General features: G+C 40.1%; 1 protein-coding gene across 4 annotated transcripts in view; it reads right to left on the bottom strand.

Annotated features, from left to right (window-relative positions):
* Positions 1-12218, bottom strand: part of WDFY3 (WD repeat and FYVE domain containing 3) — a 270313-nt gene extending 258095 nt beyond the window's left edge. For 3 of the 4 annotated variants that reach the window (XM_065914492.1, XM_065914493.1, XM_065914496.1), the window contains exon 1: positions 12159-12217. The gene's annotated coding sequence lies outside the window, so the exon portion shown is untranslated. Of the gene's footprint in view, positions 1-12158 lie in introns of all 4 variants that reach the window. The other variant, XM_065914495.1, reaches the window with a different exon arrangement.
* Positions 12219-25879: the final 13661 nt, after the last annotated feature.

The following is a 25879-nucleotide window of genomic DNA, read 5'->3' as shown; positions in this document are numbered from 1 at the left end:
AGATCGAGAAGATTGCTTTCTGCCTGTTCTATCCCTGACACAGGCTACCAAAGAGAACTCTTCCTCAAGACCTGTAGCTTAGGTGGTGGTGGTTAGTCGCTTAGGTGTGTCCAACTCTTTTGCGACTCCATGGACTGTAGCCCACCAGGCTCCTCTGTCCATAGAATTCTCCAGGCAAGAATACTGGAGTGGGTTGCCATGTCCTTCTCCAGGCAATCTTCCTGTCCCAGGGATCAAGCCCTCACCTCCTACATCGGCAGGTGGGTTCTATACCACCGAGTCACCAGAGAAGCCCCAAACACCCCCCTGCTAGTCGATAAACACAAGGCAAACTGCATCTCACATGATAGATTAATTTCACTTACTTTTAACTTTTCACCCGGCAAATTATTTTCCTCTACTTTTATACTATTACAACACTTTTCTCAATCTTAACACTATGTTTAACATCTACCGTTTAAAAATTCACTTTACTGCTTGTTTATGTTGGTAGGACTTCTCTATTTCAGGCATCTGGCCAATTTATCTTCTAAATTGCTGTTCATTGACATTTTCTAGTGAATTCAAGTCTCATGAGGAAAATAATAATGAAATTTAGTTTTAATTGTAACTCCAATAAGCCACAGCATTCTTTACTACTTTGCCATATTTAAACTTCTTTAAAAATAAAAACAGGGCTTTTTTTAAAAAAATTGTTTTCTTAATGATAATAGCTGACAAAATGCAAATGTCTTAACTCAAAACCTGTGTGTAGTACTTACCTTTGCTACTCAGAAAAATAAGGTAAAAAATTTTCAAATACAAATCAATGTCACCACTATGGTATGCAAGAGTATTTCTAAACTTTAACAAAAAATGCAAGAAAGCATACCCAGGTGTGATTACTATCTATATTGCATACCTGTTGTTAAATAACAAGACCAAAGTAACAATTAGCCACTGGAATGCAACCAGTCTCCTTCCAGTAAAAGAGCACTTGCTTAATAGAACTTCACTGGACTGGAATGATGCTTTGTCAGATGACATTAGGATATGTGAAACAACTATTAACCGCTGCACTAAAGTGGGTGTCAGTAGAGTAGGAAGAAGGAAGGCTAGAATATGGGGATCCTTTTAAAGATCCCTAATACTGCATGCATGCTTCAGTGTCTGACTCTTTACAACTCTATGGACCGTAGCCCATCAGGCTCCTCTATCCAAGGGATTCTGCACACCAGAATACGGGACTAGGCTGCCATTTCCTTCTCCAGGGGGATCTTACTGACCCAGGGATCGAACCTGTGTCTCTATGTCTCCTGCATCACAGGCAAGCTCTTTTCCACTAGCACCACCTGGAAAGCCCTCATAACACTGGCAACAGTCAATAACTGGCTCACTTCTGATGAGCGTATTAGGCTTAAAAAAATTAAAGTGCATCTGAAAAAGGAATAAGCTTTGTAAGAAAGATATAATACTCCTAGCTGTGAATAGAGATCACTATAGTATTATCATCTCAGAAATGCTATTCAGCACACATTTTCCCCCTTCTGTTTCCCAACTACACAAGTGTGTGTTGGTGCTACAATGGCCTAAAGGCCTTTCCAGCAGCTGCCATGTCTTGTCAGGCTTCTCCATATCCTCCTGAAAATATAAACACCTATGCCAGTGTGTGTGGTGGTTATGTAAGCTAACTCAAGCTGGGAATCACCGAACTTATTTACTCTGGTGACTCAGATTTAGATCTAGGTCTCTGTGGGGAAGGAGGTGGGGAACACAACTGCATGTTATGACACCATTCTTCATTAGTATTTATTGTATAACGAAAGCGAACTCAACGCTTTCTGCTTTTTCATAAAGTCTGACAAAGAAAGAAAATGTTCCAGGTTTGCCTAGGTACAGGTCAGCATCTGCTACACCGTGTGACCCTGGACAGAACAAGCGCCCTTTACAGGGAACTGTTTATTTCTATTTTCTCTCTCCATGATCCCCCGATGGTGTTCCCAACCCTTGCCTCCACCCCCCACCCCCATCACTGTCCTTTCTCTTCCTTCTCCGGCCTTCCTTTAAGCCTGCCACCAATAGCTACCTCTTAGCCACATTGAACTTCACAATGGCAAAATAATTTTTTCAATGCTATTTCAACTCCAGGACAACAGAAATACTTTAAACACGGCCAGACATCAGAAATAATAAAACAGCAATACATCAGTTTTCATCTTGACCAAAGAGATAACATCTAATTTATTTCAGAACTTAGCAAATGAAATATATAAAGCACACCTGTCATTAACCCAACAGATCAAATTATCCTTTAAAAGAGTATAAGCTAGAGAAATCATTTAGTACAATTTTCATGGTGACCCAATTGTAAAAGGCTTCAGGAGCAAAACTAAGGCTTTCGTGTGTTTTGACTTTATCCCTATCCCTTTCCCTCATCTGTTAAATAATAAATTCAGGCGAATTTTTCCCCAAGAGACCTCATCTGATTCATTAATGGCGAAATCAATTGACTTATTACTTTCTATAAATCTGACAGAAGTAAATCTCACAAGATTCACCAAGGAAATTCAATCAATTCCCCTGATATTCAGATCAAACCTCATCTTAGGGTTATCTGAATCATTTCAACTACAAGTAATCTTTCTACTGGCTAAGTGTCCACAGAACTTCTGCACCCCTCAGATAGACTAATTGCATACTGTTCAAACATTTATGCTTTTATCTTATCTTCATCATATTATAAAGTTATTGAGAGCAAAAGTATCCGTGTCTTAAACATTCATGCAGACACCAGAGCACCCAGGACAGCAAACAATAAAACATTTAATAAGTAATTAAGAAAAAAAGTACACAATTATCAATAAACTATACGGCATCATCTGAGAACCTATTTACAGTGTATTATTTTGGGAAAGAAGAACTAGGTTCCCAGAGCAAGTTGAATCCTTTATATTTGGACTGACTTAGTCACTAACGGCATCACACAAATAAATCAGGCTGAATAAAATTATTAGGCAATCAACACACAATGATATTTCTAAAAATAACTGAGTTTATTTTTATTTCATACTTGTTTACTTAACTGTGGCATATATCATCTAAATCACTGTGTTTTAATGAGCAGTGTGCCACAGGAAAAGAACTTGGGTTTTCGAGTCTGAGAGATTCAGGCTTTAATCAAGAAGATCTGATTATGAATTTACTGAGGGATTTCTAGGACAAAGAGAATAAAGAAACATAATAAAGCATATATTATCATTCTTTCACTTGATAATGAATAGTCTTAGAACTCCTAGGAGTGACAGTAAACATTTATTTTCTTAAGACTTACATCATTTTCTGACAACATGCTTATTACCTAACTACATTCATTCACTCAGTGCATACTGAAGGCCAATTACATGCCAATGTGTGTGTATTTAGATAGAGAATAAAATTTGCTGAAATATATTATACAATGTGTGGTAATGTTCTACAGCTGATAATTCAACTATACTAAGTACATCCCTTCTATTTCTGAAATCTCCTCTATATTCAACAAAATGATAGCAGGTAGTTAATAAATACCATCCCTTGACTAACTGCCCAGTACTTCTTTCTTTACTACTCTATTACTTGATAAGAATGAAAGTTTCCAGTAAGCAAATACAGCAGTGATTAGATTAAAAAAGCCAGGCCACTTTATAAGATTTGGGGGTATTTTGGAATTTTACTGAGAGTCTTTGAGGCATCAGACATCGCCAGTGGTAGTTAAGTCCTATTTGTGAACAATACGTATTTTCATAAACTAGGTACAACACTTTGTAACTATGTCTATATAATCATGCCAAGTCATTGTTATTCATATCCTCTATGCCTTATGAAATTTTTTTGTTCACATGATGACCTATTACTTTCTACAGAGAATTAGTTAAATCAAAAGAAAAACTGACAAATCCATTAAAAAAAAAAAAAAAAGCCCAGCCAAAAGGAATTAAGAAGAATGCCATGTGACTGATTTTACCTGACTAGACCTAGGGCTGTGAATGACCTACTTGGTTGAAAATAATCAGCCATTTGCCTGGTTACCTGTTGTCCTTTTTATAGAAAACTCAGGGAAGAAATTCCCTGGGTTCTGCTGCCTATGGAAACAAAGCCCAGAACCTAACCTCTTCACTCCCTGAGGAGAACAAAAATATCAACATTCTCATATTTGTCAACACTTTAAGACTAGCAAAATCACTGTGATTTTAGTAATAAAATTCAAATAAGTACTGTACTTTAGTCACATAAGGTATTATCACTGGTCAAGAGTGACAGGTGAAGAGTATGAGGGACTCTACTATTTCCCCAACTTCCTGAGTTTATTTCTTCAAAACTAAGTGTATATATATATATATATATATACACACACACACACATATATATATACACATATACCAGTAAGACAATGCAAATTGAATAAATGTTAGGGAAATTAAAACAGTAAGTTGCCCATCCAAACTCAAATACTCAATATGTACTAAGAAATTTGGATATTTTGAGAAGATACCTGTAAGATTCTTTTAAAGTATTGAGTCCTAGAGACAATACTTAATCACCTCCTAAATTATATGACTTATAAAGCAAAATCTATGTGTATGGATGCATTACCTAGAGCAAGGCAATAAAACTAAAAGATTCTGTGCAAATAAATTAAGTTGCCACCCCCCACACCCGGAAGGAAAAAAAGATACAAAATAATTTTGGCATGACTTTCTAATATCAGATAATGACTGTGTATCAGATTCCTTTTTTTCTTAGGCTAGTATTAAATTAACTGGCCTCCTTGAAGACCACACTGGCTGGAGCACAGAGGGACATAGCTAGGAAGAAACATTATACAGGAAGAGGAAGCTGGGCCTGGCAGATTCATCAAGTGATGAAGATAGACCTATTACACATGTCAAAAATCAGAATGTAACATGATGATTCTCACAACACTGGTACCAAGGGCTGTCAGAACTCAATGATCACTATTGTCTAAGCACCTGCAGTAATGAGGGCTGCCAACAGATGAAGACCCACACAGCACAACAGTTCCCTGGTGGTCCAGGGGTTAAGAATCTGCCTTCCAATGCAGGAGACAAAGGTTCAATCCCTGGTCAGAGATCTAAAATCCCACATGCCTCAGGGCAATGAGGCCAGGAGGCGGGAAGAAAGATCCCGCATCAGATTACTGAAGAGCCCACATGCCACAACTAAGACCTGATGCAGCCAAATAAATAAATACACATTATTTTTTAAAAAGAGGCAAAGGCAGAATAAGAATTCAAATCTCTTAATTTGGGGGTCTCTGAAGTACCATTGTAAATAGGCACTTATATTTTATAAGTAGTAACAACAAATACTTTAAAGGGATTAGGCCACACACAAAAGAATCAAACCACCATGATTACTTTATTTTTAAAAAAAAAGTCCTCATTCACTGGCCTTTTAAACTCCAGTATCAGTACAGTAGTGCTTTAAATCCATTGTGGCAAAAAATTAAAATTAAAATTAAAAATAAATAAATAAATCCATTGTGGCTTCACATGTGTCTAGTTGACTCAAAGTTACTAATCTAGACTTCAAGTCTTATCAAGACACATAAATACAGTACTGGCTAGGTCTCTTCTCTTTACTGAGGAGGGATTCCGTTTTCAATACCAGATACTTAGGAGTTTCTGCTATTGAGTTGGCATAATGATAAAAAGTACAAGTCTCAAGTTTGCTCAGGTACAACAGCAAGTGATCACAGAACAACAGTATATTAAACTTAAAATAACTAATTGCATTAACACTGTACCAAGTCATACTCTCTGGGGAAGGAAATGGCAACCCACTCCAGCATTTTTGCCTGGGAAATCGCATGGACAGAGGATCCTGGCGGGTTACAGTTCATGGGGTCGCAAAGAGTCGGACACGACTGAGCGACTAAGCAGAGCAAATCATACTCTAATACACTACACACGAATAGAAGCAGGTGACAAAAATTTTTTAAAAATAAAAAAACTTTATGGGAAAGAAACAAATTTAAGTCGTTAAGAATTTTCTTTTAAGAAAACCAACGTGCAAATACTAAGATCATGCCACTAGAGAAGTAAAACCAAGGCCCGACTCACAAATAACCATTAAAACAGCAACAAAAAAACCCAAACCCAATTTCAGCACTCACTGAAATCACAGTGTAGTTGCTCAAAATACAAACAGCATCACCATTAACTGGGCTAAGATACACAAAGTATTTCATATATAAAAAAAGAACTACAGGGCATATTATCGCTAGACTTATCACAATGGATTACAACACTATGAAAAACAATAATCCAATATTTATGATCTATTATACACACAAAAATCTATGAAGTGAAGTGAGGTGAAAGTTGCTCAGTCTTGTCCAACTCTTTGAGACCCCATGGACTATACAGTCCATGGAATTCTCCAGTCCAGAATACTGAAGTGGGTAGCCTTTCCCTTTTCCAGCGGTTCTTCCCAAGCCAGGGATCGAACCCAGGTCTCCCTCATTGCAGGCGGATTCTTTAGCCACAAGGGAAGCCCAAGCACACAATAATTTTTTGGCTTAACAAAAAAAGGAAGAGAAATGACTCGTCACTAAAAGACATTCCTTTAAATATTCTGCCTCAAGTCTCGCAGCTTCTGCAGATACAATACCTATCATCGCCCAATGTCCCTCTCCTGCAGGTTCAAAGACATGTGGGAGTATTAGACAGAACAAGGAAGCCTGAGATGTAAGCACAGAGATATCTGGCGTTATCGATACCATTAACAATTGTATGCTTAAGATACCATATGCAGGCCACAGCTAAGACCTGAATCAGCCAAAACAAACAAAAAAGATTAACGTAGATGTTCCAGAGTTGAAGGTCTCTGTTCTAAGGCCTGACATTTCTACAAACTCAGTACAAAACCCCAAAGTTCTGCATCCATACAGTCAGGTAAATACAGCAATCCTAACTGCCTGTTCAACCAAATGAAACACACTACAAAATATCATTGACTTTATTTCTGGTACTAGACTTTTCACACTCTGCAAGGCTCCTGCTCCAGTTGTTTATAGAAGTGATATTCTAGACCTTGTGTCTTGTTTATTAAATAATCAGTGTCTTGCTTATTAAAGATCTGGGGGCCCAGTAATAATCTCAAAAATTCCCACTAAAGAAAGGAAAACAGAAGTGTGAATGTTTTCACTCTACAGAAGAATGAACCAAAACACTGTGCAAGGAACCCTATCTATTTAGTTTGGAGAGAAATCATCTACATTTCTTTATTATTACATTTGCTTATAAAGAATGAGTGAGTGAATTTTCTATGTATTTGGCATTTCTTGAGCATGCAATCAGAGGAAGGATAAGACCATAGGGAAACAAGCCAAGGGATTTGGAGGAAGTCTGCCCATGGGCTTACGGGAAGAAGGGAAAAAGCCAGCAGAGGCCAGCACACGGATGTGCACTCAAGCATTCACCAAGTATTTACTGAGCACCTATTATGCACAGCTCACTGCCCCAGCACTAAATGTACAGTGGTCAGCAAAACAGAGAGTCCATGTTCACACGAGCAATCCTGTTGGATATCTCCTATCCAGCTTTCAATGATTAACTACATTTCCAGCAATTCCATAATTCGGCAGACATTCATCTAACGAAACAGGAATTCAGAGGTTTAAAAGAAAAATCTAGGATCTCCATCTAGGGGGGAGGAGATAAGACAGACAAAGCAGCTTTTAAGTAGAGGTATGATAAAGGGTGTCAAGGGGACCCACAGGGGAGGGACGCCCAAGCCCTATTCCTGGACCAGCTTGCAGGCAGGAGAGGGCGGCACACTATAGGAACTTCGAGCAGGAGACAACACTTCTCTGTCCACGCACGGGACACACTTCAGGCTCAAACTCACTGAGAGCAGAAATCAAAGTCCTTAGAGTACGTGGTCTGTGGGCCTCCACCGCCCTGACCTCAGCTCTCACCTCCCTCCAGCCAAGCTGGCTGTTCTCCCAACACTTCAACACCCTCCTGCTTCAGAGCCTCAGCGCTGCTCGTCCCCCAGCTCTAAACTCTCACTCCCTTAAATGTGTAAAGTCTCTGCTCAGAAGTCACCTTAAGGGAGGGTAACGCACGCCATAACGTTGCATGAAACTCAGCTTTCCAAAGATTGAAGTCATGCTAGATTTATTCATGGATTCATGCTCCCTACAACATCTGGGATGACTTCAAAGACCACATGTTTCAAATACTTCAGTCTATTATTTTCCCTTTAAGTACAGTTAAAAATTGAAGAAATGCTTTATAATTATTTTGAGGATTTTTTTTTTAAACCTAAATTTTCCTTAAACAAAACTTCACCTAGTTTTTTTAAAGCCACATTTTAAAAAATGTCAAGGGCTAAGTATTAGAATTCTCCAGTGATGGTTTCATTATAAAAGCTTTTTTAAATAAACATTTATTTAAAAAAAAACCTCATTTATTTACTTATATGGCTGCACTGGGTCTTAGTTGTAGCACGTGGGAACCAGCTTCCTAACCAAGGCCCTTGTTACTGGGAGCACAGAGTCCCAGCCACTGGACCACCAGGAAAAGTCCCTATAAAAGGAATTTTAACACAGGAAAGCCAACTGTAGAATAAGAAACTCAAAGAAACAGCCTTAAAGTGCTACCGCCTTCATATTGAGATCGTGACTGATGACCAAGCCAAAAAATTATTTAGCAATGTCTGTCACAAACTTTCTACATTGGTTCAAATGCTGCTGAAAGTAAGAATTAAAAAATCAAAACCATTAAAGGAGACCATTACACATATAATAAAACAGCTAAAATTTCAATAACTGACAATACTAAATGCCAACAAAGGTACAGAATAACTGAAATTCTCTTACATTGATGCAGACAGGAATGCAAAACAGTATATTCACTTTGGAAAACAGTTTGGCAGTTCAATATGAAGTAACTAATATTGATAAAATATACACTTTCATAGGACCCAGTAATCCCATTCCTAGGTGCATCTCAAGAAAACTGAAAACATTTCTACTGTCCATAGACCTGTTCATAATAGTTTATAGCAGCTTTATTCACAACTGTCCAAAACTGGGAAAACTTAAATGTCTAACTCATGAATGAATGAACAAATTGTGTTACCCTAACGTAATGGAGAGGTACTCAACAAAAGAACAAATTTAGTGGTGTGCTGGGGCTGACTGGTACAGCTTATGACAGCCTACTGTTAAATTTTCAGTTTTGCAAGCTGATTTAGGTAGCTCAATGTGGGCCATGATGAGCGTGTTTACACTGCAATAATTAGCAGATGCTACCAATCTGGGATTTTTTTCTTTGGAGGACAGGTTGTTACAAGTTTATCAGCATACCATTGATGAAACTACTGACACATGAAACAACTTAATGAATATCCAAAGTATTGCAATAAATGAAAGACACCAAGACTACATACTGTATGGTTTCATTTACATGATATAGACATAAATTTCTTGTCTACAAAGACAAGACAACAGGGATATTAACTAGATTAACAGTAGCAGGGGCTAGAGGCAGAGGCAAAGGAGTCACTACCAAGGGGCAGGAGAAAACTTTTTGACAGAAATGTTTCATATGTTGATTGTGGTGGTGATGAGCCAATTGTATATGTCTGCCAAGACTCTGTACCACATACAAATTAATCTCAAAAACCTGACTACAAAAAAAATGTAGGAATAGGAGTCATTTATCTATTAATCCTTTATTGGATGACAAATGATACAAAGGAAGAACTGGAAACTAATCTGGTGAAATATCAAGAAGGCAGATTTTAACTCACGTAAACAGAAAAAAGATTTAAAAACATTTTTGAAAACGTGAACTTGTGGTCACAGGAAGTATTAAAGACAGAGTCTGGATAATCCTGCCAAAGACACAGTAGAAATGGCCCTACTATGAGTGTCATTTCAGACTAGTACTATTAAGAGAGGTTAGTATCACTAAGGTCTCCTGCTCAGTCAAAGGCTCTAGAACTCCATAGTATTTTGTGTTATAACAGCAGATCCACTTTTCTATGGTAGTCAAGCATCAATTACTAACTTTAACATCAAGCAAACGCTATCACTGACTTAGAGAGGAGTACAGCCTTATTACTAGCAGTGCTGGCTCTGGTGTTAGACAGTCTGGGCTCAATTGTTGGCCCACCAGGTGGCTGTCACTTTGAACAAGCATCTCTCAGTATCTATTTCCACATCTGTAAAATGGGATTAACATTTTCCTAAGGCTTCAGTAAGAATGCATGAAAAATGACTTCTGTGAGCTAAATCCTCAATAACAAGCATTTCTTAGACATAACTGGAAGGGAAAGATACAAATTATCAAATCTAATCCTAAGAGTTTTAATTTTCCAAATATAGATTTATTCTTTAATTATATATCCAGTGGCTTATAATTTTTTGCAGAGCCAGATCTTTTTGAGAATGTGTTGACTCTGGACCCTTTACCCAGGAAAAAACGCAAATATATGCTACATTCTGCATATGACTTCCAAGGATTCAAGGACCCTCTAAAGTACATGCATGAAATTGAAAATGCCTGATGTAAACTCTTAAAATTGTAACGCTGAGTTGTGGAATTTAAGAATCGTCAAAGGAGAGAACCCAAATAATACTGAAAAAAAGATTTTGCAAGTAAGACCAGAACATCATGTTTGTAATTCATATCTTCTTTTAACAGAAATTTTAAATTAGAAGCATAACATTTTTTACATGAATCAATATCAACTCATAAAAAGACACTAGTAGTAGAAACCTACCAGCATAAGAATGAAAGGTTCCAAGCATTAACATGCACCACTGATGCTCAAATACCGTAGGAAGGGTTCCCAAATCAAATACAATATGTATTTCTAAATATCTTTTATAGAAATCAAGCTAATTCCTATGCTTAGAGTCCCACGTTCACGTTAAAGTTTTATTTTTCTTTTCAAATGAGATTTAAATTTTTCTTGACCTTTGCACTACTAGCACATCAAGCTTTTTTCGTTTTTTAACAAACATATTTTTGGTCCTGTTTTATGTTGTTTGTCACACCGTCTGATGGTGGAAACTGTTCCAAACCTGCTATCAAGTAATTTCAACCTGGAAATCTGCTGCTATCTCCAAGCAAAAGGTTTTGTTTTTCTTTTTTTAATTGTTTGGTTTTCAGACAACAGAAACCACTTGGCACGAACCAACTCATGCCCATCACGGAACAAAAAATAGTTTTTCGTATGCAGTAGCACCATTTTCCCACAGGAAAGAACCATTTTTAAGGCACTGGAAGTAGAGGCAAGGGTTCACATATATAGTAAACATCCTTTCAATCGGTTTTATCAGATTATTTCAGTAAAAGGAAAACCTAATACCGTAGATCTCGGAATTCAATCGTTAAAAAAAAAAAATCAATGAAACGCTGCCCCTGAGGATCAAACACTGACCAGGTTTGCCAAATGGTTTTTGGTCGGAAAGGTCACAACTGCTATTTAAAGCCCACCGTAACGGTGAATGTTTGCGGTGCCAATGCATCCCCAGTACAAGAAGGGAAAAAAAGGGGCAAACACGCTCCGCGGGAGCATCTCCGGTTGCTTGCACAAACGAAGGTTTCCAGCACAGGGCGTGGGGGTTGGGGGGGGGGGGGCGGGGAGCACGGCTCGAAAATAAGCCAGGAGAGGCCCGCAGCCGCGGAGACAGCGCCCGAGGGATGGAGGCCTCGCCCGGCAGTGCCCGGGGCGGGGGGGCTCCGGGAGCCGAGACCCCGCGGGGGCCGGCGGAGGGGCCCCGGATCGGTCCCGGATCCCTGGACCGCCAGGTTACGCCCCCACTGCTTAAACGCGGTACCGTCCAGCCCTCGCCTCCCCCACCCCCGAAACACCTCCAGCATCGCTCCCCGCCGCCCGCAGCCCTTGACCCCGACCCCGACCGGACCGCGACGGCGCCCTCTCCAGGCGGCGGTGGAGGACACAGGCCAGGCCGCCAGCCCCGCAGCGGCGGCGGCCCCGGGGCAGCGCGATCCCGGGGGAGGATGGCAGCTGGGCCGCGGCCTGTCCCCCCCTCCCCTCCAGGGGCAGCGTGCGCAGGGCCGCGAGTGGGCAGCGCCTCCGCCCCGCACGAACAAAGCGGCCGCGGCGCGCGGGGCGGGGGGCCGGGGGGCACTCACCGGAGGGCGGGTGGGCGCGGGCTGGCCCGGCCGGGAGCGGGGACCGTGGCGGGCCGGGGGGCGCGCTGGCGACGGGGAGGGGGCGGCGGGCGCGGCGTCCACGGCGGGGCCCGGGAGCCCCGGGGCGCGGGGGGGAGACGGGGCTGCGGGCCGGGATCGAGGCTGCGGCCGCGGGGTGCGGGAGCCGGTCGGCCGGGGCCGTGCAGCGAGCGGCGCTAGGCGGCCGGGGCAGCGACGCCGCCGCCGCCGCCTCCTCTCCCTTCTCCGGCCCCGCTCCCTGCTCCCCCGCGTCGTCCTCCTCCTCCTCGCTGGGTCCCCGCCGCCGCCGCCGCCGCCTCAGCCTCGGCGCTTCTCGGGCTTCTCCTCTCCATCAAGGCCGGGCCGCCCCGCAGGGACCATCCCGGGAAGTGAGGGGCTGTTGCCGTTCCCCGCAGCGGTTGGTGGCCATCTTTAATCCTCCTCCTTTCTCCACCTCCCGCTGCTGCCTGACTGACTGACTCTGGATCCTCCTCTTTCCCCTCCTGCTCCTCCTACTGAGCCGGCCGCAGAAATTGCAGCGGCTCCTTCCTCTGAACCCTCCTGCCTTTCCTTCCTCTTTCCCGACTTCCTTCCCTTCCCTCGGCTTCCCGCTTTCCCCCTCCTCACTCTGACCAGCTGGCTTCGTCTCCCCCTTTTGCTGGCAGCGGGCGCTCGACTCTCTCAGCCCGACTTTGCCCTGCCCCCTCTTTTTCACTCTGGTCCCTTTCCCTCCCGCCTTCCCTTTCCAGAGGCACACACCCCGGCTTCTTCCTTCCCCGCGTCCTGCCCTCAGCCAGCGACTCCCGTCTTCCTCTCGCAGCCCCTCGCCCCTCGCCCCTCGCCCCTCGCCCGCGGCGCTCTCCCCCCACCTCCCGCCTCGGTCCCAGTTTCTCAGAAAGACTCAGCCGAGAAGGACAGCTGGGCGCTGCTCTCCTTAACCCTACACCCATTCGCTGGATGCTGTCAGACGGACGGCAGGCTGCGTTAATTTTACTCCCGCCGGAGTACAAAAGGACTGCCCACGCTAAGATGTTTTACTACGCAGCTTTGAAAACTCCTGGATGCTGTGGCGTTTGGGCTCCGACCCGGTTGAGGACCGAGGAACCGGAGACCCGGATCTCGGTTGCCTTCTTTCGGTGACCTTGAACTGGTCGCCTTAAGATTTTTAGGGTTATTGTTCCCCTTCCTCTAAAGGGCATCATGGATACCTTTGCAGTCCTAACAAACGCAGTGTTTAGACCCAATTAGCACGTTTTGGTGACCTTAGAACTGCTAAGTGCTTCTCGGTTTGCCCCTCTGTGTGTGATTGCTGATCAACCCAGTGGACAGAGTGGGGCGGACTTTACTGGCAGTGGAGACAAACTGAGTCAGCAGTTCTGAGCGGACAGGCTTGGGGGGGAAGTGGTCACCTCATCCTTCTAATGACAAACTTGTTTTTCCTAACACTGCAATCTTCAGAAGCTTAGGGATTTCCTCTAATAAAGATGAAGCAAGCTAGACTTGCTGTTTGCTTCTTTTTAGCCACTTGGTCTTTGGAAAATTGGACCCATTTGTCAGGATTCACTCACAGATTACTTCAAGATTCAGCACTGTTGACAAATACAGGGGATGTTAAATGTGAGCACGTGGGGGTGGGGTCACAGTGCCTATCCAAAAAAAAAATAAAAAGAAGAAGCACCTTGCCCTTTCAGAATAAGACGATGAGATGTATTCAAAGGTTACTCCCTTCAATAGGCCAATTACAGGGGAAAATGTTTTTAAATATAGTTTTGTTATAATTCAAAGTAATTTTTTAAGTTCAAATGTAGTTACTATAAAAATGTGTTTCAAACTGTTTGAAAAGAAGGTGCCAAAACAAATCTAAAAATATATTTTAATAAAAAATATTGGTATGCTTTGGAAGGTGGAGTTCTAATCTTTTTTCTTGATCTTTACAGAGTAACCGGTACCTTGTTAGATTCCAGATTTCCGTTGCCATCTTTCAATACTAGAAATTCTCCTATTCGAAATCAACAACCTGTATTATTAGCATGTAAAACTTTTAAACCCATATAAAGTCTTTGACACATCTTCCTATAATGCAGTTTAGAATAAATTATTGAAGACAAAGCACCTACATTGTGTAAGGCGATATGTGTATGTGTGTGTTTTCTTTTTGGTCTTTAGGTGTTTATTTAAATTTTGTGTTTCTCCAGTCTGTTACTAGACAGAATTACTACAAAATTCTTGATTATTTCCTTATCCGTGACTGTTTTTAGACAATAAAATGGATAACATGAACATTGAGTAAGAAAGACGGTTGTCTTAAACATGAGGCCTGCATGCATTTTAAAAGGATTTTCAGTTACATAGAAGGTTTCAGGAAACTTATCAGATTTTATTCGCACTGATAAGTTACATTCATTTACACTTTAATTATAAGCATTTTTCTGTTGAAGAAAATACACTGCAACGATGTGCATGGATAGTATGCAAATACAGCCCTTGTTAATGTCTTACAAACAAAATCTCACAAAGGTTCTTCAGTGATGGAAATAAATACTGACAGAAAGATAAAATCTTGAAAAAAGTGATAAAAAATGTAGCAAGTTTTCTCCACTTTTACTGAAGCCATATAAATATAACCTCTGAATTAATGGGATAGTGCCCAGAAAAAATCAGAACCTTCCTATTTACTTTTTTGCAGCTCTGTTTCAGATCTGTCATCATTACAGCCCTTACCTTCTTTAATCTTTGTTGCTGGCTAAGTATAGTTTCTCTGTCATCTTAGGGTTCAGTAATGAAAAAAAAAAAAGGTCAGATCAGGTTCTCCTGCAACATGGCTATTGTTTCACATGTATTCACTCTCAGATAAACTCAAGGTCTTCTATAAAACAAAGAATTGTATTAAAGTCGGGTAAACCCTTTGTGCAGAGGCCAGATGGAAGGAGATTGAGGCATGTGCAGCAAAGTCCTCTGGGAATAGAACAAACACGAAGGGCTATTTCTAAGCAGAGTCTGGTCCCCAACTTACTATTCATGAATAAAGTGATTGTGGAGAATCGTAATCAAGATGATATCTGTGACAAACAAGACCCATATTTGTTTTTTACATGATTGAGAATTCTATGAACATGAATAACCAAAGCGTAACTTTGGCTGATGGAAAAGTAAGAAGAAAATAGTAGAATTTTGGAAAATAGTTAGAATAAATAATGGATCTTGACAATTTGTTATTTAAAGGAGTATTTTCTTTACATTTGCATTTAACACTAAATAAGAATTAAACTTGAACAGGTGGAATTATCCCAGAGATAAATGGAATTTTAAGATGTTTATCACTAGAAAACTAGAAGGCTAAATTATGCTGGAACACAAAAATGCAAAGGAATTGAAGCTTTAGTCAGCATGTTTTTAAATTACGTAACTACTATTTTTAAAATATGTGTCCATTTTCCCAGGCTATTAGATACAACAATAGAAATGCCATATTGTTTTCCCTTGCTTGACAGAGCCAGATGGAAAATAAACTGGGCAAGCAAATGAAAGTCTCTTGGGATCATGGGAATTGAATGACTATAAAAAACATACTCTAGACAAGAATATGGTCTTGGGTAAATGTTCAGTTTTATTCTCATAATTTCTGTTCTTTTAGAAAAGACAGTATTTCTGCTCCACCTCTTCCTCTTTAGATGGACTGTCTAAAATATCAAGTGAATAATGACAAGCCATATTTATCTGCACTGATTGAAATTTGGTATCATTCTTCACTCCTCAATTTAAAGAACTCCTTATAATTAACTGATGAGCTGTCCTCCAGACAGTGCCATTTAGAGTCATTACTGCACTCTAATTGGGGAGAAATGCTTTTAGAAAGTTCTAATTAGAGACTTTTTCTGTTCTTATACATACATTCAAAAGAGGTACTGGAATCCTTTGTTTTGCGTGGTTTTTTTGGGGGAAGGGGATGGTTAGGTTGTAGCTTGGTGCATTGTTTTTGTAATTTTACTCAAGTTATACAAGTAATACATAACACAAAGTAAAGCTTTAAATTTTGAAGAGTCACATGACCACATGAGGAAACTGAATAGTAACAATTTTGCTGTTGCTCATTATAATGATCATAATTATAATAGCAATAGGGCATTTTGAACACTTCGTTGTTAATGAATTGTATTTCTACTTAGTTTGAAAGCTCTCTTAATTTTCAGTTCCTTATATTTCTTTATAGAGAGTTTAGATTTTTAAAACAGTATCTTGACATGGTTTATACAGGTTAAATATAGTAGTCTATGGACTAGATTTATTTTACTCTTTAAAAAAATTTGGCAAAAAATTCAAATGGCTTATTACAGGTCATATAGTGTATATTTGGTGGTACCCTGGATGGCATCACCAACTTGATGGACATGAATTTGAGTAAACTCCAGGAGTTGGTGATGGACAGGAAGGCCTGGCGTGCTATGATTCATGGGGTCACAAAGAGTCGGACATGACTGAGTGATTGAACTGAACTGAATAAAACCAAGATCTGACTCACTTTCAAGTCTGAAAACTTCAGAAGCGAAAGGCATAATCTAACAGATAAGAAACTGAAGCCCAATGAAACATTTAACTATGCCACATTAGCTTAAAAATAATTTAAATTTATTTCCAGAAGTACGATTCAATATTGATCTTTCTCAGAAATAAAGCTAAGGGTCAAAGTAGAATATACTGAGTTTTCCTGTTGTTTATAAAAATGAGAACATTTAAAAAAAAAAAAGTAGGATTCAAGAAAGTTCAGGTTGACTTTAAAACAAAAAGTGTGTGAATTTTTTTTATCTGGACCAGCCCCATTCTATATTGATTTTTAGATCAAAAAGTATAAAATTAACTCTCAAGAGTACTGTATAATATAATAAGTTGTCTAAATTGTAAGTCTAAGGACTCCTAGTAACAACCCTCTGTTAGTTAAATAAAGTAAAACAGTGCCATCTGCTGACTAGAAAAAAGAAAGTACCTGGTCTTTGACACATCTCTAAGAAGAAAAAGAAATTCAAGAAATCAATATTAATTTATTCCACATATTTTTAATCATACTGTAAAGCACTGTGCTAGTGATATGAAATTAATCAGCCTCCTATACATAAATTTCAGATTATATTCTATACTACCTAATGGTTGCTATTAATATTATTTGAAAGCCAGCCAATAGTTAAATCTAATCCTACCAGTAATATGGCCATTTGGCTAAAACCACATTTAATTTTATGGATAAAATGTGAATGAGTACATGGTGTTATTAACTTGGAACTTTGAATTTTATAAGCTTTATATAAATATTTTTGTTTCTAAATGTACAATGACACTAAAAATAATTTGAAAAATAGAAAATTTTAAAGTTGAATTCTTGACTCAAGTATTTCACTTCACAAGTATGTGAGGAGCTGCTAGGCCAGAAACTTGATTGACTGCAAGAAATATAAATAAGACCTAGTGTATGTCCTCATGGAATTCATGGTTCAATGAAGGAGACAAATGTACACCAAAAATTATAATGTCTTAAGAACAATAACAGAGCATATACAGAACAAAAGATGGTACAGAAGTACCTCATTCTTCTCTAACTGGGCACATATCATGATCAAAATTCATATACATTGAAATATAATAAGCATTTGTTCTTTTTTTAAATATTTACTTTTATTTATTTATTTGGCTGTGCCAGATCTTAGCTGCAGCAAGTAGGTCTTCTATATTCCTTGTGGATCTTTTAGTTGTGGCTTCTGTTGTTGTTTAATTGTCGAGTCTTGTCCAGCTCTTTTGCAGCCCCATGGACCATAGCCCATCAGTTTCCTCTGTCCATAGTTGTGGCTTGTGAACTCTTAAAAGCAACATGTGGTATCTAGTTCCCTGACCAGGGATTGAACCCAGGTCACCTGCATTGGGAGCTCAGAGTCTTAGCCAGTGGACCACAACCAGGGAGGTTCCCAATAAGCATTTTTTCTTGTGCTCAGTTGTGATAAATAATCCCCTGACTTGCACAAGAACTTTAAAACTTTCTCCTTCGGTGGTGTTTTTGTCCTATTACTTTACTCAGAAACCTCAAAAGGGAACAGCCTTAACACTTCAATTTCTCTCATTCCCTATATCAAGTCTACTGCTCGGTATTGGCAATTTTACTCCCTAAGTATCTCTTAAAAATTAATCTTCTTTCATTTTCTCTGACACCGCTCACTATCACAACTGTATAATGTTTCATCTAATCTGCTTACATTCACTTGAATCCCTTTCAATCCATGGTTCCTACTTAAAATCTTCAGTGCCTTTCAGGACTTGGCATGGTTGGTTGACCACCCACCCATCTAACATTGTCCGCCCACACCATAATTTCTTACAGTTTCTCTGCTGCTGTCACCCTGGCCTGGTTTCAATTCCTCTGTCTTGGCATGTTCCCTCTGCCACAGGGCCTTTGCACAGTCTATTCCTGGTCCCTCTATTCTTTAGTACCTAAGTCACACAATCAACACCATTAAAAACTTTCTTAGAACCACTCACCTTCCTTCATAGCATCACAGATGCGGTTTTGTAGTTTTATATGTTATTGACATGTCTGTCAATTCGATGAGAACAATGATCATGTCTGTTTTGGCTCTTTATTGTTCCAGTTTTGTCAACATCATTTTTCATTATAAAAACTTTCCAATTCATATAGAAAGTTTTGACTTATGCAATTAAGGACTACCATAACTTAAAAAGTATACAAAAAAAAAGGATGAATAAAATAAGCTGGATTATTGATTCCAAAGGCACATTATTTTCTCCTATTGAAACACTAATTTAGTTTATTATTTTTCCCTGCTTCTTTCCTATATGTCACAATAAGACTAGAAACTATATTTGTTTTCTTTAAGCTTTGCCTACTGAGTCTGATTATCTTAATCAGAATGCTTGCTAGTTTGGGAGTGCACTATCTTCAAAACAATATTATATTGGGGAAGGAATTGCAAAGTTGAACATGGACCTAATTTTTTCTAGATACTCTCCATCACTGAAATGTTCTGTGCTTCCTCTTTTATTCTTCCTTATCTCCTGACATTTCTGCTCTCATTCTATGCCTTTCAAAATCAAGTTCCTTTTTACTGAACTTTTGAAATTTCCAGCCAATGGGATGGGAGTAGCAGGACATGGGGCTTCCCTAGTGACTCAGGCAGTAAAGAATCTGCCTGCAGTACAGGAGACACAGGTTCGATCCCTGGGTTGGGAAGATTCCCTGGAGAAGGGAATGGCTGAAGGGAACATTCAGTTTTCTGAATGTTGAGCTTTAAGCCAACTTTTTCACTCTCCTCTTTCATTTTCATCAAGAGGCTTTTTAGTTCCTCTTCACTTTCTGCCATAAGGATGGTGTCATCTGCATATCTGAGATTATTGATATTTCTCCTGGCAATCTTGATTCCAGCTTGTGCTTCCTCCAGCCCAGCGTTTCTCATGATGTACTCTGCATATAAGTTAAATAAGCAGGGTGACAATATACAGCCTTGATGTACTCCTTTTCCTATTTGGAACCAGTCTTTTGTTCCATGTCCTGTTCTAACTGTTGCTTCCTGACCTGCATACAGGTTTCTCAAGAGGCAGGTCAGGTGGTCTGTATTCCCATCTCTTTCAGAATTTTCCACAGTTTATTGTTATCTACAGTCAAAGGCTCTTCATCTATACACACACATATATATGTACTTCATATATATATATGTATTCATATATGTATGTGTGTCCTACTGGTTTTGTTTGTATTAGTCTGGAGGACCAAGACTAATCACATATCATGACATTAAAGAGGTATGTATTAATGCATGGATCTTAACACTATTTAAACATAGTTATGTTGATTGACTTTGGTTTTAAATTCCATGCAATTTCACTTTGCATATTCATCTACTTATAAAATAAGATTGAACACACACACACGTTCACACACAATCCTTAGTTCTTTAGTTCTAGGTCTCTTCATTATTCAGGAGAAGGGAGCAGGGAATCTCCCAACCTCCTCCTTTTTTCCCGGCAAAATTTTTCAAAGGAGTGTCCTATTTATACTCTGTGTGTGCATGCTAAGTCAGTTTCTCTCCTCAAATTCCTAGTGGTCATTCAGTTGCCTGTTACTCTAACACTCTGTTGAAATGGCTCTTACCCAAATCACCAGTGATCTCCCAAAGCAACATCAGATGATTTCCATTTTCAAGCAGAGCTTCTCTACCCTTATTTTAGAAAAACTGATACTTTGTCTTCCTCACACCATCTTCTTTAGTTTATATGAGACTGCTTCTCCTGGATTCCTCTCAAACTGTCTCCTCATTCTTTCCCTCCTTTACCACATCTATTTCTTCTGCTTGATCTTTATAGTTATTGCTTCCCAAAGTGACACTGTCATTCCACTTGTCCTTTCAGTCTTTCTGATGAATTCAGTTCTGTGCACTGATCACATAACTTGATTTCCCCAACCGAGGCCATTCCCCATATGTTTAGCCTCATATCTGATTACTTGTTGGATAGTTTTTAAATTTTATTTTTAATTGGAGGATAATAGCTTTACAATGTTTCTGCCATACAACAGTGGGTATCAGCCATAAATAAACATACGTCCCCTCCCTCTTGAGCCTCCATCCCCCTTCTAGGTTGTCACAGACTACCAGATTGAGCTCCCTGTGCTATAAAGCGACTTCCCATTAGCTAGATATTTTACAAATGAGAATGTATGTTTCAATGCTGCTCTTTCAACTTTTCCCACCCTCTCCTTCCCCCGCTCTGTCCACAAGTTCATTCTCCATGTCTGCATCTTTATTCTTGCCCTGCAAATAGATTCATCAGTACCATTTTTCTGTATTCCATATATACGATATTTGTTTTTGTCTTTCTGACTTACTCCACTCTGTATAAATTGTTAGATACTTTACACTTAATCTCTAAAACTGAAATTATTACCTTCCCTTAAACCTATTCCTATTTCCTATACCTCAGTTGTAGTAGTTTCCATTTGGCCTTTTTTTTTTTTTTTTTTTTTAACAGAGTGAAAATGCCTGCATAGTGAAGCAGTATCTGTGACATATGGAGGGTGTAGTAAATTGCTTTCTTGTTTACAAGTATTTGCTGTCTATCCTTGGAAGGCAGTTGGACTTTCCTGCCTTATTGACAGTAGATTTGACCATGAGACTTTCTCTGACCAATAAAATGCAAGCAGAATAGCTATCACTTCCCAGCAGATACTTAAGAGCCAGGACACACTTTCCCATGCTCTTTTTGCTTTATGCCAGTACAGTCATCAATATTCTAGATGCTTCATTGGCGCAGGTGCTGGCATGAAGGTGAGGCCAAAGTGGCATGACTGAAAATAAAGCTTGACGATTACAGTCACTGAAGTTTGGGGTCATTTGTTAACATAATACATTCTAGCCTATACTGGACTGATCCAGGACTGGAGGAGTTTTAACCAAAGAATTGTATCATCATCCATGTAATTAACAATGTACAAAGGCAACAGAAAGATATTCTCAGATATACAAGTCCTATATGATGACCTTTATATGATTTTTAAGGATTAATGCCTTAAATGTTTCTCCAACAACTGATAAATATGAAGCAAATTTAAGAGCCGTTGGGAAATGAGGGTTTGAAATGACTGAAAGCATTGAAAAGAGGTAAAAGAGTGCTATCTGAGGGGGGAAAAAGGTTGCAAATCTGCTTATAAACAGAATGCAAACATCATTAATAATTCTTAAAAATAAGGAGCTATAAATTCTTAACATAGTAACACTTTGGAACTAAATTCCATATTATATTTACAAAACTGAGAAAAATTTACTAAATTCATTGTATCAAATAGAGAGAATTAGAAATACATCATTTTACTCTGAACTGAAAATACTAAGTAAGGTTAAATAACTGTTTTAAAATTCTTAAAGATAGTTAAAATGCAAGCTTTTAGTTAAAGATAGGCTTCTGTTGTAGCTCAGTTGGTAAAGAATCTGCCTGCAGTGCAGGAGACCCAGGTTCGATCCCTGGGTTGGGAAGATCCCCTGGAGAAGAAAATGGCAACCCACTCCAGTATCCTTGACTGGAGAATCTCATGGACAGAGAAGCCTGGTGGGCTGCAGTCCATGGGGTCGCACAGTGGGCATGACTGAGTGACTAACACTTACTTTAGTTAAAGATGGAAAAATAAAGACATTTGCATTTTCTTCCTTTTCTGGATACCTACTACTACTACTAATAATAATAATAGAAAAAAAAGATTGAAAAACAAAGTGGAAGGGAAAAGACCCCCATCCTTTGCAATGAAATAGGGAAACAATGCAAGTGTAAATTGCAAGATAGGAAGCAGATTTACCAAGCAATGAAGTGAGATGAGGGAAGAGGCTAAGTGCTGAGAACCAAAGCAAGCCTTGAGCAGGGCACAGATTTCTTTGCAAGGAAGAGGCACAGTCCTGAAACCCTATGATTAAATAGCAGGATCTGGGTCTGGAGGAGCCTCAGGAAGAGTGGAGCGTTTAGTGTGAAGGGGTGCTGGAACTAGAGAAGACACCAGGCTGGCGTGCCATCTTTATAGCTTCCAGCCTGTTCTCTGAGCCAGTGATTGCTAGAGCGAAAGCTGAACGAGGAAAGGAAGAGAAGAGCCAGCAGTCTCATTTCCCTCCCACCCCTCAGCAGATCTCTGCCAATAACTCATTGACAAGTACCCTGTGTCATGGCAACCGTAGCTTGAAGGAAGGCGGGGAAACACATAATTCTCACAGTGTCTGGGGTAGAGACAGGCAAAGGAGAAGGTGAGTGAGTCTTCAATTTGTGCCACTACAAAAAAAAAGAAAAAAAGAATTAGGATAAAATCTAGGGGAAAAAACTAAAATGAAAATAAACTACAGAAAGAGAGAGAGCATACAGTACAAGATAAATCTCCCAGTAAAGTATGCCTTTCTTCATAGTCTCTGTGTGACTTGGTGGCTAAGATGGTTAAAGAATTCACCTACAATGCAAAAGACCCAGGTTCGATCCCTGGGCTGGGAAGATCCCCTGGAGAAGGAAATGGCAACCCACTCCAGCATTCTTGCCTGAAGAATTCCATGGACAGAAGAGCTTGGCAGTCTACAGTCCATGAGGTTGCAAAGAGTCAGACAAGACTGAGTAACAAGCACTTTCACTTTCATAGTCTCTGTTGTAGGTTGAATAGCATCACCCCCAAATTCATGTCTACACAGAATCGCAGAATGTGAACTTATTGAGAAATAAGTCTCTGCAGAGATGTAATTAGTTACCATGAGGTCATGCTGGATTAGAGTGAGCCCTAAATCAAATGGCTGATATCCTTACAGTAACAGAAGAGGACAAACAGAGACACACATAGCAAAGAAGTTCATGTGATAGTGGAGGCAGAGATTGGAGTGATTATCTACAAGCCGAAGAATGCCAAGAATTTCAGGGAGCCCCCAGGAGGTAGGAGGACGATAGGAAGAATTCTTTTCTAGATCCATTATAACCCTGCTAACAGCTTGTTTTCAGTCTTTTAGTCTCCAATCTATGAATCAATAAATTTCTGTTGTTTCAAGCCATCCAGTTCATGGTGCGTTGTTATGGCAGTCCCAGGAAACTAATACAGTCTCCAAGAAATGACATAGAGCATGAGCATGGTGGACAGATTCCAGGGTGGCCCTCATGATCTCTGCTTCTTGGTGTGCATGCCCTGGAATTACCTTCTCTCCTTGAAGGTAATGGTGGTGTTATTTAGTCGCTGAATTGTATATGACTCTTTTGCAACCCTATGGACAGTAGCCCACCAGGCTCTTCTGTCCATGGGATTTCCCAGGCAAGAATACTGGAATGGGTTGCCATTTCCTTCTCCAAGGGATCTTCCCAATGCAGGGATCAAACTCATGTCTCCTGCTTTGGCAGGCAGGTTCTCTACCACTAAACCACCAGGGAAGGACTCAGGATTTGCTTCCAACTAATTGAATTCAGTAAATGGGATAACATGTATGTGATTATTATATGTGATTATATTACATTACTTTATGTGGGGAGAGAGCAAATTAGCCAGGATGGCATGTTGAGGCTCTCTCACCCACATTTTGTAAATAATGCTGTGTTACAGCTGAGATCATTTAGATAGCACTGCGCATGCACGTCACTAGTACTCACTCAGTCTAGGGTTGTGTCCTATGCGGATATGTGAGCTCCACCTAGAAAAGTGGTGGCATTTACAGCTGTGTCATGGCTGGGTCCGCTGAGTCAGCCAATGAGAGGAAAGAATGTAGGATGTTTACTGCTACAGCTGCTGCATCAGCCAGGAGAGATGTTGTGTTGTGTTAAGTTATGCTGTGGCAGCTGCCTGGCCAGTCAGGAGAGAATAAACATGCCTGCAGTTCCTACAGCTCGTTGCATCTTCTTCCAGCCTTGTACCTCATTCCTTGCCGGCCCTGGGTTCAGCCAACAGTGTGCAAAGTGTGAACAGCGAGACAACTGGCATCATGAACAGGAGCCGTGAGACACAGTGTAACCCATCTTGTTAGGAGACTCTGTCTCGCTGGTTTTGAAGGAGTGAGCTACCATGTTTTGAGCTTCATGCGATATGGAAAGAGCCACAACGCAAGGAGGTAAGGGTGCAATAGTCAGCAAAAATGTGACCCTCATTCCAGCAGCCTGCAAGGAAAAAATTCTGTAAACAACCACGCTGAGTTGGAAAGCAGACCCTTTTCCAGCCAAACCTCACATGAGGCGGCAGTCCCACTGGCATCATGATGGCAGCTTCTGAGACTTTCAAGCACAGGACCCAACTAAGCTGCACTCAGACAATGACCTACAGAAACTGAGAGAAGAAGCATGTGCTGCTTCAAGTCAGTAAGTTTTGCTATCATTCTTATGCAGAAATAGGTAACTAGCACAACACTGTAGAACTTGAAGGAAGGTCGAGAGTTCAGAATAACAATTTGCGACATGAGAGGAGGAAATGTTGAGATGAGTGTTCTCAGAAAATAAATTAAATAGATAAAAGCTGCATTAGTAAAATATGGTAAAGAAAAAAACTTGACTGAATATACAATCTCAAGAAATCACACACTGCCAAATGAAAAACAGAGCAATATAATAACAAATTTGATATTTTAAAAAAAGATACAGGACTGGAAAAGGTCAGTTTTCATCCCAGTCCCAAAGAAAGGCAATGCCAAAGAATGCTCAAACTACCGCACAATTGCACTCATCTCACACACTAGTAAAGTAATGCTCAAAATTCTCCAAGTCAGGCTTCAGCCATACCTGAACCGTGAACTTCCAGATGTTCAAGCTGGTTTTAGAAAAGGCAGAGGAACCAGAGATCAAATTGCCAACATCTGCTGGATCATCGAAAAAGCAAGAGAGTTCCAGAAAAACATCTCTTTCTGCTTTATTGACTATGCCAAAGCCTTTGACTGTGTGGAGCACAATAAATTGTGGAAAATTCTGAAAGAGATGGGAATACCAGGCCACCTGACCTGCCTCTTGAGAAACCTGTATGCAGGTCAGGAAGCAACAGTTAGAACAGGACATGGAACAAAAGACTGGTTCCAAATAGGAAAAGAAGTATGTCAAGGCTGTGTATTGTCACCCTGCTTATTTAACTTATATGCAGTGTACATCATGAGAAACGCTGGGCTGGATGAATCACAAGCTGGAATCAAGATTGCCGGGAGAAATATCAATAACCTCAGATATGCAGATGACAC

This window comes from Muntiacus reevesi, chromosome 22 (assembly GCF_963930625.1).
Source record: "Muntiacus reevesi chromosome 22, mMunRee1.1, whole genome shotgun sequence".
NCBI lineage: Eukaryota > Metazoa > Chordata > Mammalia > Artiodactyla > Cervidae > Muntiacus > Muntiacus reevesi.
This window is presented reverse-complemented; position numbering and strand designations above follow the sequence as displayed.